General features: G+C 42.9%; 1 protein-coding gene across 6 annotated transcripts in view; it reads left to right on the top strand.

The window, feature by feature from the left end:
• Window positions 1-17,255, top strand: part of atxn1a (ataxin 1a) — a 108,802-nt gene that overhangs the window by 59,311 nt on the left and 32,236 nt on the right. Inside the window, exon 1 of one of the 6 annotated variants that reach the window (XM_046326231.1) lies at window positions 17,138-17,255. This exon is cut by the window's right edge and continues 11 nt beyond it. The exons of the other annotated variants lie outside the window; for them this stretch is intronic. The gene's annotated coding sequence lies outside the window, so the exon portion shown is untranslated. Of the gene's footprint in view, window positions 1-17,137 lie in introns of those variants that run through there. 6 annotated transcript variants of the gene reach the window in all.

The following is a 17,255-nucleotide window of genomic DNA, read 5'->3' as shown; positions in this document are numbered from 1 at the left end:
TCCCTCGTTCAACGACTCTGCAACTCAGTGCTAAGCTTGCAGGATAAAGTGTGTGTGTGTGTGTGTGTGTGTGTGTGTGTGTGTGTGTGTGTGTGTGTGTGTGTGTGTGTGTGTGTGTGTGTGTGTGTGTGTGTGTGTGTGTGTGTGTGTGTGTGTGTGTGTGTGTGTGTGTGTGTGTGTGTGTGTGTGTGTGTGTGTGTGTGTGCTTTCAGAGGACGGCATAATGGAATGCCTCGGCCCCGTCTGCCAAGAGCACTTTTCCCATGCGCCCATGAGCCAAGACTTCCCCCGTCCAGCCAAGAATAGCGCGAGTGTCCTTACACACACATACACACAAACATACACATACACAGACACACACACACACACACACACACACAGTGCCAGATAAAGTGCTGTAGTAGCTGCCTAGTACTTAGAGGCTTCTCGTACAACACTGCGCCCCGGGGTCCTTAGCAACAGTGTGTTTCTCTGTGTCGTACACACACATATACACACACACACACACACTTACACTCCCATCCGATCCCCTCCACCTACACACTCCCCCCAGTACACACACAGAGGCACTGAATCAAAGCCTTTATCAATTGCCAGAGGAGGTTGTCTGCTTAGCTTTTATCTGGTAATATATCTCTCTGTAGTTGTACCTGATGTGGGCCAAAGAGCCAGCCAACCAGTATCCTCCTCCTCCTCCTCCTTCCGCAGTGCCTTTGTGAATGGCAGCACAAGGTGAGCACAGTGCATGCCTGCATTATTGCTACCAGACTTTTCAAATTGTATTTACTGCACTTGATTGAGCTTGCCTGGTGCAAAGGAACCAATGGAATTGTCCCAAAAGTGCAAACCCTGTCTTTATGTCACTCCAGTCGGTTCAACGGAACACTCTAAGTATTTGAAAGTAAACAAACGCTACTTCAACCCTGGTCTGAATACTACTGCTACTGCTGCTCTACAATACATTACATAAGCTAGTCTATAGTTTTGAACCATAAACACTATCCAGTACATATTTCTGAGGCAAAGGTTGGGTCAGCGCCATGGGCGCTTGTGGCGGGAGACTCGGGGACCATAACAATTTTGCATTTCGAAAAACATTTTCCTGCAATTCTACAAATGAATTAAGCATTTGAATTTTGCATTTGGTAGGTTAAGAAAAAGCATAGTTAAATTGCACATTGCGTTTTATTTTTGTCCCAAATAATGGGATCACAATAATGTAGTACAATTAAAAATGACTTTGATTTATCTATTAACAATTTTCTTTCTCAATATGGCAGTATTATCTGGAGGCCATTGAACAAGAACTGACAACTTGAAAATGCAACTGTTTAACTTGAAAAGTTTTTGCATTTATATTTGGTAATTGATCATGTCAGCATAAAACATTATATTGCACTGTATTAGTCATGTGTCATTATCAATAAAATGTTTTTTTTGGGGGGAGGAGCAGCTACAGTGAGGGAACAAAGTATTTGATCCCCTGCTGATTTTGTACGTTTATAACAACATAACATAACAACAACAAAATGTAGAAAAACGCATGCCAAAAATGTTATAAATTGATTGGCATTTTAATGAGGGAAATACCATGACTTAGTACTTGGTGGCAAAACCTTTGTTAGCAATCACAGAGGTCAGACGTTTCTTGTAGTTGGCCACCAGATTTGCACACATCTCAGGAGGGATTTTGTCCCACTCCTCTTTGCAGATCTTCTCCAAGTCATTAAGGTTTTGATGTTAACATTTGGCATCTCGAACCTTCAGCTCCCTCCACAGGTTTTCTATGGGATTAAGGTCTGGAGACTGGCTTGGCCACTCCAGACCTGCTTCTTCTTGAGCAACTCCTTTGTTGCCCTGGCCATGTGTTTTGGGTCATTGTCATGCTGGAATACCCATCCACGAACCATTTTCAATGCCCTGGCTGAGGGAAGGAGGTTCTCACCCAAGATTTGACGGTACATGGCCCCGTCCATCGTCCCTTTGATGCGGTGAAGTTGTCCTGTCCCCTTAGCAGAAAAACACCCCCAAAGCATAATGTTTCCACCTCCATGTTTGACGGTGGGGATGGTGTTCTTGGGGTCATAGGCAGCATTCCTCCTCCTCCAAACACTCCGAGTTGAGTTGATGCCAGAGAGCTCCATTTTGGTCTCATCTGACCACAACACTTTCACCCAGTTGTCCTCTGAATCATTCAGATGTTCATTGGCAAACTTCAGACGGGCATGTATATGTGCTTTCTTGAGCAGGGGGACCTTGCGTGCGCTGCAGGATTTCAGTCCTTCACGGCGTAGTGTGTTACCAATTGTTTTCTTGGCGACTATGGTCCCAGCTGCCTTGAGATCATTGACAAGATCCTCCCGTGTAGTTCTGGGCTGATTCCTCACCGTTCTCATGATCATTGCAACTCCACAAGGTGAGATCTTGCATGGAGCCCAAGGCCGAGGGAGATTGACAGTTCTTTTGTGTTTCTTCCATTTGCGAATAATCGCACCAACTGTTGTCACCTTCTCACCAAGCTGCTTGGCGATGGTCTTGTAGCCCATTACAGCCTTGTGTAGGTCTACAGTCTTGTCCCTGCCATCCTTGGAGAGTTCTTTGGTCTTGGCGGAGAGTTTGGAATCTGATTGATTGATTGCTTCTGTGAACAGGTGTCTTTCATACAGGTAACAAACTGAGATTAGTAGCACTCCCTTTAAGAGTGTGCTCATAATCTCAGCTCGTTACCTTATAAAAGACACCTGGGAGGCAGAAATCTTTCTGATTGAAAGGGGGCCAAATACTTATTTCCCTCATTAAAATGCAAATCAATTTATACCATTTTTGACATGCGTTTTTCTGGATTTTTTGTTTGTTATTCTGTCTCTCACTGTTAAATAAACCTACCATTAAAATGATAGACTGATCATTTCTTTGTCAGTGGGCAAACATTCAAAATCAGCAGGGGATCAAATACTTTTTTCCCTCACTATATATATATCCATAAATTGCGGCCCTGAATCTGCAATAGAAATAATCAAATGTAGCTGAGGTTATATGGGTCACATTTGAACAGTTTATGCTAGAGCAGGGTTCTCCAACCATTTACTTCATAAAGACTACTTAAACAGAAAAAAATAACAGTACTGCATACATAATGTGATTGCGTTTTGGTTCTTAAAACCACATGTTGAGCTAAAATCATTCTACTGTGTCCAACCTTGAGAATCTTTCCTTTTCAAGATGAGAGAAAATAAAATGTTTTTACATTTGAACAAATCTGTAGCCTGCAGTTACAGGACTACTTTCAATTCTTTCCCAATGACTTTTAAATGGTCATTTGGAACAACAACCACAGTGAGTAGGCTACATGCAGTGCATTCGGAAAGTTTTCAGACCCCTTGCCTTTTTCCTCATTTTGTTATGTTACAGCCTCATTCTAAAATAGAGTAAATAATAGTTTTCCTCATTAATCTACACACAATACCCCATAATGACAAAGCGAAAACAGGTTTTTAGAAATGTTTGCAAATTTATAAAAAAACATACAGTTGAAGTCGGAAGTTTACATACATCTTAGCCAAGTACATTTAAACTTAGTTTTTCACAATTCCTGACATTTAATCCTAGTAAAAATTCCTTGTCTTAGGTCAGTTAGGATCACCACTTTATTTTAAGAATGTGAAATGTCAGAATAATATTAGAGAGAATAATTTACTTCCGCTTTTATCTCTTTCATCACATTCCCAGTGGGTCAGAAGTTTACATACACCCAATTAGTATTTGATAGCATTGCCTTTAAATTGTTTAACTTGGGTCAAACGTTTCAGGTATGCTTCTACAAGCTTCCCACGATAAGTTGGGTGAATTTTGGCCCATTTCTCCTGACAGAGCTGGTGTAACTGAGTCAGGTTTGTAGGCCTCTTGTTCGCACGTTCTTTTTCAGTTCTGTCCACAGATTTTCTATAGAATTGAGGTCAGGGCTTTGTGATGGCCACTCCAATACCTTGACTTTGTTGTCCTTAAGCCATTTTGCCACAACTTTGGAAGTATGCTTGCGGTCATTGTCCATTTGGAAGACCCATTTGCGACCAAGCTTTAACTTCCTGAATGATGTCTTGAGATGTTGCTTCAATATATCCACATATTTTCCCTGCTTCATGATGCCATCTATTTTGTGAAGTGCACCAGTCCCTCCTGTAGCAAAGCACCCAGACAACATGATGCTGCCACCCCCGTGCTCCACGGTTGGGATGGTGTTCTTCGGCTTGCAAGCATCCCCCTTTTTCCTCCAATCATGGTCATTATGGCCAAACAGTTCTATTTTTGTTTCATCAGACCAGAGGACATTTCTCAAAAAAGTACAATCTTTGTCCCCATGTGCAGTTGCAAACCATAGTCTGGCTTTTGTAAGGTGGTTTTGGAGCAGTGGCTTTGCTGAGCGGCCTTTCAGGTTATGTCGATATAGGACTTGTTTTACTGTGGATATAGATAATTTTGTACCTGTTTCCTTTATTTAACCAGGCAAGTCAGTTTAGAACAAATTCTTATTTTCAATGACGGGCTAGGAACAGTGGGTTAACTGCCTGTTCAGGGGCAGATCGACAGATTTGTACCTTGTCAGCTCGGGGGTTTGAACTTGCAACCTTCCGGTTACTAGTCCAACGCCCTAACCTCTAGGCTACCCTGCCGCCCCAATTATCCTATCAGAAGCTTCTAAACCCACTACATCATTCTGAAATTGCCCAAGCTGTTTAAAGGCACAGTCAACTTAGTGTATGTAAACTTCTGACCCACTGGAATTGTGATACAGTGAATGATAAGTGAAATAATCTGTCTGTAAACAATTGATGGAAGAATGACTTGTGTTAAGCACAAAGTAGATGTCCTAACCGATTTGCCAAAACTATAGTTTGTTAACAAGAAATTTGTGGAGTGGTTGAAAAAACCTAAGTGTATGTAAACTTCCGACTTCAACTGTAAATACCTTATTTACATAAGTATTCAGAACCTTTGCTATGAGACTCGAAATTGAGCTCAGATGCATCTTATTTCCATTGATCATCTTTGAGATGTTTCTACAACTTGATTGGAGTCCACCTGTAGTAAATTGGAAAGGCACACACCTGTCTTTATAAGGTCCCACAGTGAATAGTGAATGCCAGAGAAACAGAAAGAAGCCTTGAGGTCAAAGGAATTGTCCGTAGAGCTCCGAGACAGGATTGTGTCGAGGCGCAGATCTGGGGAAGGGTACCAAAAAATGTCTGCAGCATTGAAGGTCCCCAAGAACACGGTGGCCTCCATCATTTTCAATGGAAGATGTTTGGAACCACCAAGACTCTTCCTAGAGCTGTCCACCCTGACAAACTGAGAAATCGGGGAGGTGACCAAGAACCCGATGGTCACTCTGACAGAGCTCCAGAGTTCCTCTATGGAGATAGGATAATCTTCCAGAAGGATAACCATCTCTGCAGCACTCCATCAATCAGGCCTTTATGGTAGAATGGCCAGATGGAAGCCACTCCTCAGTAAAAGGCACATGACGGTCCACCTGGAGTTTGCCAAAAGGCACCTAAAGACTCTCAGACCATGAGAAACAAGATTCTCTGGTCTGATGAAACCAAGATTGAACTCTTTGGCCTGAATGCCAAGCGTCACGTCTGGAGGAAACCTGGCACCATCTCTATGGTGAAGCATTGTGGTGGCAGCATCATGCTGTGGGGATGTTTTTCAGAGGCAGGGACTGGGACATTAGTCAGGATCTAGGGAAAGATAAACGGAGCAAAGTACAGAGATATCCTTGATGAAAACCTGCTCCAGAGCCCTCAGGACCTCACCTTTCAACAGGACAACGAACCTAAGCACACAGCCAAGACAACGCAGGATTGGTTTTGGGGCAAGTCTCTGAATGTCTTTGAGTGGCCCAGCCAGAGCCTGGACTTGAACCCGATCGAACATCTCTGGAGAGGCCTGAAAATAGCTGTGCAGTGACGCTCCCCATCCAACCTGACAGAGCTTGAGAGGATCTACAGAGAAGAATGGGAGAAACTCCCCAAATACAGGTGTGCCAAGCTTGTAGCATCATACCCAAGAAGACTAGAGGCTGTAATCACTGCTAAATGTGCTTCAACAAAGTACTGAGTAAAGGGTCTGAATACTTATGTAAATGTGATATTTCTGTTCGCAAAAAAAATCTAAAAACTGTTTTTTCTTTATCATTATGGGGTATTGTGTGTAGATTGATGAGGGGAAAAAATATTGAATCCATTTTAGAGTAAGGCTCTAATGTAACAATATTTGGAAAAACTCAAGGGGTCTGAATACTTTCTGAAGGCACTGTATTTTTACAAGAAATCGTGAAGAAACAGAGTATTAATGAAGTATGAGGAATAACATTAAAAAACATTAATTGACCGTACCAATTTTCCTCCAACATGGACTTTTTTTGGCACCGATGTTTGAAGCACTGTCATCATGAAAATGTTTCAAATGAACTTGTCTCAGCAGCATAAATATTTGATGCAAAGAGGGTATAAATTGCTGATTTTGTCAATATGACTTACCAAGCCAAGCAGAGGTGTTTGTTTTTATCAAGATACTAATCATACATACACAGCCAGGTTACATTGTAACCGCAAAGCGGCCACAGTGTGCTCACATGTGGGGCTCACCCAAGAATGTTACATTTGTAACTGAATGAAAACATTTGAACAATGTTATTTAACCGATTGATGATGGGAAAATAGATGGGAAAATGCAGAATGGTGTTAAATGCCTGCAAACAAGGAACATTATTTTACAGATTTAAATATTAGGCCTACTGATTATTTCTCAATTGCGAGCTACTCATTGCAACCTTTGGTAGGCTGATGAAATACTCAGAGTCAGAGGCTGTTATACAGCGAAGCTAAGACATGCCTGGGCCGTGCACTTCATGGTTCTTATAGGCAAAGTGAAATTATACAATTCATTTGCTCAAGTTGCATGCCGCTCAAATGATATTTAACCACACCATTGGACCAACACCATCGGACATGAAACAACGATGCAAATATAACAACAGCACAACATTACTAAACATTGAAAATGACAAATGACCCAATGGATGCTGATAACTTCCTGGTAAAAAGTGGGGGTGAAAACACATACATTTTCACCCCATTTTGAAAGTGGGGATGCAGCTGCTCCATTTGATCCAGGTCAGAAGAGATGAGAGTGTTATTTTTGTTTAACTAACCCTGTCTGGTCACTCATTGCTCTGGTGATAGTTAACTGGGAGTGGATTATCTGCAGAGTCCCAGCACAGTGGCATAATGGAGATAGTGTTGGGTTACAGGCTGATAGGGTGTGGATTTGTGGTCTGTGTGTGTGGGGGGGACAGGTTAACTGGTTAGGTTTGTACATGTGAGAGTCATGCCTGTTCCATGGGACAGCTGCATATGGAGAGCTGTTATGCTTACTAGGGTCAGTTTCTGCATCGTAAACATACAAACACACGCACCATCACCTCTGTTGTGCTATGGTTGAGAAAGACCAGTCATTGTATTAAATCTAGCTGACTTCACTGTCCTCACTTCTCCTCTCATATCCTCCTCTCCCTATCTCTCATCTCCTCCTCCTCCTCTTCCTCTCTCTCTCTCTCTCTCTCTCTCTCCTCTCATCTCTTCCTCTCCCTATCTCTCATCTCCTCCTCCTCCACTTCCTCTCTCTCTCTCTCTCTCTCTCTCTCTCTCTCTCTCTCTCTCTCTCTCTCTCTCTCTCTCTCTCTCTCTCTCTCTCCTCTCATCTCTTCCTCTCCCTCTCTCTCTCCTCTCTTTCTCCTCTCATATCCTCCTCTCCCTATCTATCATCTCCTCTTCCTCTCTCTCTCTCTCTCTCTCTCTCTCTCTCTCTCTCTCTCTCTCTCTCTCTCTCTCTCTCTCTCTCTCTCTCTCCTCTCATCTCTTCCTCTCCATATCTCTCATCTCCTCCTCCTCCACTTCCTCTCTCTCTCTCTCTCTCTCTCTCTCTCTCTCTCTCTCTCTCTCTCTCTCTCTCTCTCTCTCTCTCTCTCTCTCTCTCTCTCCTCTCCCTCTCATCTCCTCCTCTCCCTCTCTCTCTCTCTCTCTCTCTCTCTCTCTCTCTCTCTCTCTCTCTCTCTCTCTCTCTCCTCTCCCTCTCATCTCCTCCTCTCCCTCTCTCCTATCTTTCTCCTTTCCCTCTCATCTCATCTGTGTGTTTCTCTCCACAGTAGTGCCGCTGCAGCAGTGCTGTTCTAATCAGAACCATGTAATACAGGGGTTCCCAAACTCTTTTGGCAGCGATGCCATTTTAATATCTGAAAATTCTTACGACCCCAATCATGTGATTTTTTTTATTTTTATTAACAGCCAAATGGTGCTATGGCAGTCCATTTCAAAACTTTCTAACAGTATTTCTGATTGTATTCTCAACTCACCATCATGTATTTTTAATGTGAAGCTATGACAGCCAACTGCAGATTAGTCTGGGATCATTTCTCTTATCTCACCTCCACTAATGAGATGGGTGTGGCTTGATGCATGTCCTATCAGAGCTTCTCAAAGTCAGGGGGCGTGGTCGACAGTGCACACCTCATCTCTTCTTTCACATTCAACTTGGACCGATATTTGTTTTTAATGCAGACGAGAGCACTGAATCAGTGTACCATGAGTTGTAATGCTCGGAGGGAGATGGTATTCCCTTTGAGTCAGGAACCAAACCTCCTCCATAGTGACCCGTGAACATTTTGATGATTCAGTCACTCATCTGTATCATTGTTGTTAAATTTCCCCTGCATGCTTGCGTTCAGTTCTCTCAGTTTCCTAAATATGTATGTTGCATAGGCAAGGAGACACATTTTATTTTCAAAGTCAACAGAGTCTGTTTTTTACATCCATTACGAATGACAACAGTTCCTCTCTCAACACTCCCACTCGATAACCACCAGGCCTCAGTGTGAAATAGAACATTGTCATGCTCTGATCCCACATAGTTTTTTCAACAGGTGTGCGCAATGTATATAGTTTCCAATTGAAGTTACCAGCTGCGTATCTCTGAGTTTTGCTCCCAGCTCTTTTGGCACCAGTTGCTTTCGGTGTATCCATTATAGCTCAGTGGGTGTATCCATTATAGCTCAGTGGGTGTATCCATTATAGCTCAGTGGGTGTATCCATTATAGCTCAGTGGGTGTATCCATTATAGCTCAGTGGGTGTATCCATTATAGCTCAGTGGGTGTATCCATTATAGCTCAGTGGGTGTATCCATTATAGCTCAGTGGGTGTATCCATTATAGCTCAGTGGGTGTATCCATTATAGCTCAGTGGGTGTATCCATTATAGCTCAGTGGGTGTATCCATTATAGCTCAGTGGGTGTATCCATTATAGCTCAGTGGGTGTATCCATTATAGCTCAGTGGGTGTATCTATTATAGCTCAGTGGGTGTATCCATTATAGCTCAGTGGGTGTATCCATTATAGCTCAGTGGGTGTATCCATTATAGCTCAGTGGGTGTATCCATTATAGCTCAGTGGGTGTATCCATTATAGCTCAGTGGGTGTATCCATTATAGCTCAGTGGGTGTATCCATTATAGCTCAGTGGGTGTATCCATTATAGCTCAGTGGGTGTATCCATTATAGCTCAGTGGGTGTATCCATTATAGCTCAGTGGGTGTATCCATTATAGCTCAGTGGGTGTATCCATTATAGCTCAGTGGGTGTATCCATTATAGCTCAGTGGGTGTATCCATTATAGCTCAGTCAGCTAACATCCATTTGGAGAGCATACGATGGGGAGTTTTTGAGTCGTTCAGTCAGTTTCCCCTTGATTGCTAGTTATAGCATCGATTCTTAGTTTCACAGTGTTATCTGACAGAGGTGTTGATGTGAGCATCCCCACACATCAAAGTCTCGGCAATAGTGTGTGGTTTGATAGCGTTGCAGGCCTCACCATTCACCGTGGGAATGTGGTCTTTTCCCACAATCCCGTGGGAATGTGGTCTTTTCCCACAATCCTGTGGGAATGTGGTCTTTTCCCACAATCCCGTGGGAATGTGGTCTTTTCCCACAATCCCGTGGGAATGTGGTCTTTTCCCACAATCCCAGGGTGAAGTGGTCTTTTCCCACAATCCCAGGGTGAAGTGGTCTTTTCCCACAATCCCAGGGTGAATGTGGTCTTTTCCCACAATCCCAGGGTGAATGTGGTCTTTTCCCACAATCCCAGGGTGAATGTGGTCTTTCCCCACAATCCCAGGGTGAATGTGGTCTTTTCCCACAATCCCAGGGTGAAGTGGTCTTTTCCCACAATCCCAGGGTGAATGTGGTCTTTTCCCACAATCCCAGGGTGAATGTGGTCTTTTCCCACAATCCCAGGGTGAATGTGGTCTTTTCCCACAATCCCAGGGTGAATGTGGTCTTTTCCCACAATCTCAGGGTGAATGTGGTCTTTTCCCACAATCCCAGGGTGAATGTGGTCTTTTCCCACAATCCCAGGGTGAATGTGGTCTTTTCCCACAATCCCAGGGTGAATGTGGTCTTTTCCCACAATCCCAGGGTGAATGTGGTCTTTTCCCACAATCCCAGGGTGAAGTGGTCTTTTCCCACAATCCCAGGGTGAATGTGGTCTTTTCCCACAATCCCAGGGTGAATGTGGTCTTTTCCCACAATCCCAGGGTGAATGTGGTCTTTTCCCACAATCCCAGGGTGAATGTGGTCTTTTCCCACAATCCCAGGGTGAATGTGGTCTTTTCCCACAATCCCAGGGTGAATGTGGTCTTTTCCCACAATCCCAGGGTGAATGTGGTCTTTTCCCACAATCCCAGGGTGCTCTCTAGTTGAATTTGGACTTTTATATTTTAATAATTTTCAATAAGATTAACCACATTACAATGTTTTTGAGAGACAAAGATGATATTATAGCAGAATTGTTATTATATATTTTTTTTTTACCAGGATTTAGAGAATTGCCCATTTTCATGTCAGCCAGTCGTGACCCCTAGTTTGGCAACCGCTGATGTTATGGCTTCAAATCTACACAAAATCATATTTGCACAAACACACACAAACAGACAGAAACACGTACACACATTCATTCACACATACATCTCTCTCGCTCCCTCTCTCTCTCACTCTCACACACATGCACGCATACACACACATACCACACACGTTCTTGCAGAATTACAGTATCTCACCCATGTGACTTTTCCAAAACTCCACAAACCTTGGATCTGATTGGTTGACAAATAGCCTCAGCATATCAAAGTCTCAGGACTAGTTTTGGGCTTTATTCTAACACCCACTTGTCTTTCTTTTTGGTGTGTTTTGGGAAGGAAAAGTCGTTGTTTTTCCTGGCGCTCTCTCTTACGTGACGTCCCTCTCTCATACCATCGCTCTTTCCCTCTCTTAAAGCTGTGCTTTCAGACAGGAGTGAAGAGACTTTTCCTGAAATACATAGAGGCCAGTGCCAGGTTAGAGTTGAATATTTCAAAGGCTGCCTATCTCTATTTGATCATTTTTCAGGGGAGAGGAGGGTGGGTTAATGGTGTGAGATCTCAGGCTATGGAGGTGGAATGTACTTTCTCAGAGTAGCATGAAGTTGTTCCTTGAAACTGATTTAAGGTCAGTGTTGGGTTTGTCTTCCTAATGGTTAAAGGCTCAGTGCAGTCAACAGCGTGATTTTCCTGTGTTTTATATATACAGTACCAGTCAAATGTTTGGACACTCATTCAAGGGTTTTTACTATTTTCTAGTGAAGACATCAACACTATGAAATAAGACATGGAATCATGTAGTAACCAAAAAAGTGTTAAACAAATCAAAATATATTTTAGATTTTAGATTCTTCAAAGTAGCCACCCTTTGCCTTGATGAGAGCTTTGCACACTCTTGGCATTCTCTCAACCAGCTTCACCTGGAATGCTTTTCCAACTGTCTTGAAGGAGTTACCACATATGCTGAGCACTTGTTAGCTGCTTTTCCTTCACTCTGCGGTCCAACTCATCCCAAACCATCTCAATTGGGTGGAGTTCGGATGATTGAAATTGGCCGTAAATAAGAATTTGTTCTTAACTGACTTGCCTAGTTAAATAAAGGTAAAATAAAAAAGTAAAATAAAAATAGTGGAGGCTAGGTCATCTGATGCAGCACTCCCTCACTCTCCTTCTTGGTCAAATAGCCCATACATAGCCTGGAGGTGTGTTGGGTCATTGTCCTATCGTAACCATAAAAGTGTTATACAAATCAAAATATATTTTATATTTGACATCCTTCAAAGGGCTACCGCACACAGGGATATCGCAGAACACCCTGTGGGCTATTTTGAAGAATATAAAATATAAAAAATATTTTGATTTGTTTAACACTTTTTTGGTTACTACATGATTCCATATGTGTTATTTCATAGTTTGATGAAAATAGTAAAAATGTAGAAAATTGTAAAAAATTAAGAAAAACCCTTGAATGAGTAGGTGTGTCCAAACATTTGACTGGTACTGTATAAATATAGTATATCCACACTATGAGGATGGATTTAAGTAATGTGACATTTTGAAAATGATGTTAATGCCCTTTTAATGTAAGAGCTGTTTGAAAAGACCACCTGGAATGTCAGCCTGTTTTGGTGGGATGGAGTTTTGGCCTGCCTGGGGACATCACCGGGACTGGGAATGAGTTAAAAGAGCGATAATAAAGAGAGTTCCAAACCTCTTTGTCAATAACAGCACATTTTAAGTTTTCCCCTCTCTACTCTAACCCCTCCCAAACAGTCCTAGAAAAATGTTGGCTTGAGAAATTGCTCAGCCAAGAAGCTGTTTTTGTATTCATTTTTTACATGTTTTTAATTGAACATCATAGTAAGGTACTTAATTGTTACCTAGTAATGATTTGATATTTAGATAAAAACATCTGCATTGGACCTTTAAGATATGGTTTCGGGAAGGGCAACTTCTATCTGGAGTGTACTCTCATCACCCCACTCTATGCTAGGATGGTTACTATGGAAATCGTCTCTCTTAACAACCATTAATACATTCTAAGATAGCTAGCAGGAGATTTCAAAGAAGGCTCACGAGATTACTCAGGAAAGTGACTGGGTAACTGGGATGGATACATATGTTGAGGGGACCGGATGACACCTACGTCACCTTAGAGGACCTGACACCTACCTTGACAACGTCACCTGGCTCAAAAGGACCTCAGTAACTAGTGTAGGGATGCTGCATCTCCATTAAGTTAATTCATATCCACATCTGATAACATTCTAACATGATGTCATCATCATTCTGCTACATAGTTAAATAGTTAAATGGCCTGTAAATTACAACTGCGGGCTAGTTGTGTTAAGTAAATGTATGTTTCTTACTGTTCAGTTCTCTGAATGTGTGATTTCCCTCCCTGACTTTCCTAGACTCTGTACCCCATGGGTCTGTGCAGGCCCTGTTTTTTAAAGGTGTTTGTGTTGGTCAGTGAGTATGTGTTTGTGTGTTTCGAGAGTGCACTGTGTGTGTGTGTGTGTGTGTGTGTGTGTGTGTGTGTGTGTGTGTGTGTGTGTGTGTGTGTGTGTGTGTGTGTGTGTGTGTGTGTGTGTGTGTGTGTGTGTGTGTGTGTGTGTGTGTGTGTGTGTGTGTGTGTGTGTTTGTACTGCATGTCTCAGTGTGCAGTGCGTCTCTCCCTCTCCCTGGGACAGGTCCTCTGGTTCCCATGGTATCAGATGACGGTCGGTTTATAGAGCTGTCGTCCAGGGTAGAGGGCGGGGGCTGTGTGTGTGTGTGTGTGTGTGTGTGTGTGTGTGTGTGTGTGTGTGTGTGTGTGTGTGTGTGTGTGTGTGTGTGTGTGTGTGCGTGCGTGCGTGCGTGCGTGCGTGCGTGCGTGCGTGCGTGCGTGCGTGCGTGTGCGTGCATGTGTGCTTGTTTATTAGCTGAGGTCTGTCTAAACGTTTGATCTGTCACAAATAAATCATTACTGCCCTTTAAAATGGCCGCCGTGCCTCGAGACAATATGTTTGTGTCTAGAAGGAGGGCAGTGGATTGGTACCATGTGAAGCAGTAGTTAACAGTGTGCAGTATGGGGGTGATTAGGCCTTATAAAATACTTACATTAGATGCTATGTTATACGGAGAGCACATTGGATGCACTAGTTCAATAGTTCCGTTCACAATAGACCCACTTTTCTGTCCATTATACTGTAGCAGCAAAATAACAGGCACAATCCTACCTATACAGAACATCATGTACATGATGTGTAGATGATGATTGGCCAGACAGTGTGTGTTTGTGTGTGTGGACGCCTGGTTGTCCAACACCAAACCAGAAAGTGTGGCCCTGTGTGCGAGTGAAGAGAGAGAGAGAGAGTGTGTGTGTGTGTGTGTGTGTGTGTGTGTGTGTGTGTGTGTGTGTGTGTGTGTGTGTGTGTGTGTGTGTGTGTGTGTGTGTGTGTGTGTGTGTGTGTGTGTGTGTGTGTGTGTGTGTGTGTGTGTGTGTGTGTGTGTGTGTGTGTGTGTGTGTGCGTGCCCCAGTTTTGAGACACGTTTTGCTTTTGTTGCCCATGTTTCATAAAACACACACCTAGATGGAAGGTTGTTGGTTGATCAGTTTAGATGAACACGTTCATATTATAAATAGTCATTTGAATTTATTTCACCTTGTTCGTGTTTTTCACCTAGAACTCAGATCTTGGGCAAAGTACTCCTCACGCGAGCCTAGCTCACTGATGCAGAGTTCCTAACAAGCGTAAACCTCAGCTAATTTGACGACCCGATTCAGTCCTAAGAACAAAAAGTCATGGGTATGTCCCAAACGGCAATATACTAATGCACCCTATGGGCCCTAGTGAAAATCAGAACACTTTAGGGAGCAGGGTGCCATTTGGGACACAGACCATAATAATAACAGTCTAACTGCTTTACAAGATTGTGGTGTTTACATGTAAAATAATTAGGACCTTTTATTCATATATTCATATTTTGACAGAGTAACCTTAAAGGCCTGTTGACCTTTACATGACAGAGCTAGGCCTGCTGAATCACTTTGCCTCACACATACGGCTGAGCACACACACACATTTGACACTCTGGCCGATGATTTGTTTACCTCTGGATAACATGGAAACAGCCTGCTCTGCTGGCATCAATTTCATTACGCTTTTTTTGCAGACATTTACTGACACTGGCCATATTCAACGGATGTTGTACACACATCACGTAACGTTAGCTAATGGGCCAGACAGATAACGTTAGCTAGTTAACCAACAATGAACAAAGTGACAACACTGCCTAACATTCTAACATTCTAACTAGAAACTAATAATAACGTCCGCTAGGGAGCCAGCCAGATAACGTTAGCTAGCTAGCTAACAGTACACTTTAGCTTAAGACATATAGCTAGCTATCTGGGTAAACAATGTACCTAGCTAGGTAAACAACGTTTAAGATCACACACGTCACGTAACGTTAGCTTACGAGCCAGCCAGACAACGTTAGCTAGTTAAATAACAATGAACAAAGTGGTAACAATGCCACAGTGCTGGGAGCTAACCAACCAGGTCCAATGTTAGCTAACGTTAGCTAACATTAGGCTCTAATTAGAAAAGCAAACGGGAAACAAATAATAATGTCAGCTAGTGAGCCAGCCACCTAACATTAGATAGCTAGCTAACAGTACACTTTAGCTTGAAATGAAACCACTTTCTGTAAAATTAGATATGTGTAATATCGGAAACTGTAGCTAGCTAACGCCAGTTTATCTTACCTGTATACATCAACATGCATCATGGACGCGTCTCCCTGTCAGAAATACCATACCACTGTTGCCCTTAGTTTGAAGATGTACAGGTGTTTTCTCCATCTCTTTAGCCATCATACTCTAATTCCACTGATTTCAAAACTTGATCCTCCAGAAAATGGAGAGCAACACTTAATCAGCTCCACTACATAATACATTTTTTTAAGCCGCATTCGACAGGATTACCAACACAGATTGAGGAGTTCAAATAGACAGACGCCTTCAATATGGCAGACCAATCCGAACTCCTCTCTCAGCATGTCCAGTCCACTCATTATCTCAGCCAATCATGGCTAGTGGGAAGGTTGCTAACTTTTTCTGTGACTTAACCAACAAGGCTCGTAATTTACATTTTTTATTCGTATTTACAGATGGTATTCAAGTTTGTTATTAAGGCACATGAAAGTTCACATGTTCGAAAAGGCATTTCTGCCCAAAAATGCATTTAGATTTCTTTTTAAATGTATGTTCAAGCGGCTCTCCTGTGAAGTCATAACTTGTGGCATTTGCCTATTTTCCTGAATTGGGTCACATATTATCCTTTTGCTTATTTGATTACTTTTCAAAGGTCATAGTGGGACTTATTGTAGTTGTTCCTGTCCTCAGTGTAGCCTCAGAGTTGTCTGTGATAGCCCTGTGTGCGGCAGCACTATCCTTAAGGTTAGCGCCAACCTCAGTGTCCAGGGCTTCTGATTGGGGAAGCGCGGAACCTTGCATTTCCTAATGAAGCCACTGACGGAGGTGGTTATCTTGTTGATGTTATCATCTGAGTCCTGAAACATATTCCAATCAGCGCTATTAAAGCAGTCCTGTAGAATAACCTCTGATTCTGGTGACCATTTCTCACCGGAGCGAGTCACGGGTATTTCCTGTTTGAGCTTCTGCTTGTAAACAGGAAGCAGGAGTACGGAGTCATGATCTGATTTGCCTAATGGCGGACGAGGGAGAGCCTTGTATGCTTGCTTGTGGATAGAATAACAGTGGTCCAGGACTATATCATCCCTAGTGGCGAGGGAGACGTGATGATGGAAGTTGGGCATCATGTCCTGGTGACGTGGAATTAAAATCGCCGGCAACCAGAAAAGCAGCCACTGGATGTTTTCCTGCTTGGTTATCGCCTTGTATAGTTCGTTAAGTGTCAGTTTGTTAATGTTCTTGTCCTGAGGTGGAATGTTTGCAACAGTCACAATAACAGCTGAAAACTCCCTCGGGAGGCAGAAGGGTCATCATTTGACTATCAGGTATTCCAAGATGGGTGAACAATGGGTCGACACTTCCACCGTGCTCCAGTCGGTGCGCCAGTTGTTGTTGATGAAGAAGCAAACCCCTCCCTCCTTGATTTCCCCGGCTCCACTGCCCTGTCCACACAGTGAATGGAGAATCCATGGAGTTGGATAGCCAGAGAGAGCCATGTTTCAGAAAAGCAGAGACTATTGCAGTTTGGAGTGTCCCCTTGGTAGCAAATCCACGATCAGAGGTCATCCATCTTGCACACTGACA

Source organism: Oncorhynchus gorbuscha, linkage group LG24 (genome assembly GCF_021184085.1).
Source record: "Oncorhynchus gorbuscha isolate QuinsamMale2020 ecotype Even-year linkage group LG24, OgorEven_v1.0, whole genome shotgun sequence".
Taxonomy (NCBI): domain Eukaryota; kingdom Metazoa; phylum Chordata; class Actinopteri; order Salmoniformes; family Salmonidae; genus Oncorhynchus; species Oncorhynchus gorbuscha.
This window is presented reverse-complemented; position numbering and strand designations above follow the sequence as displayed.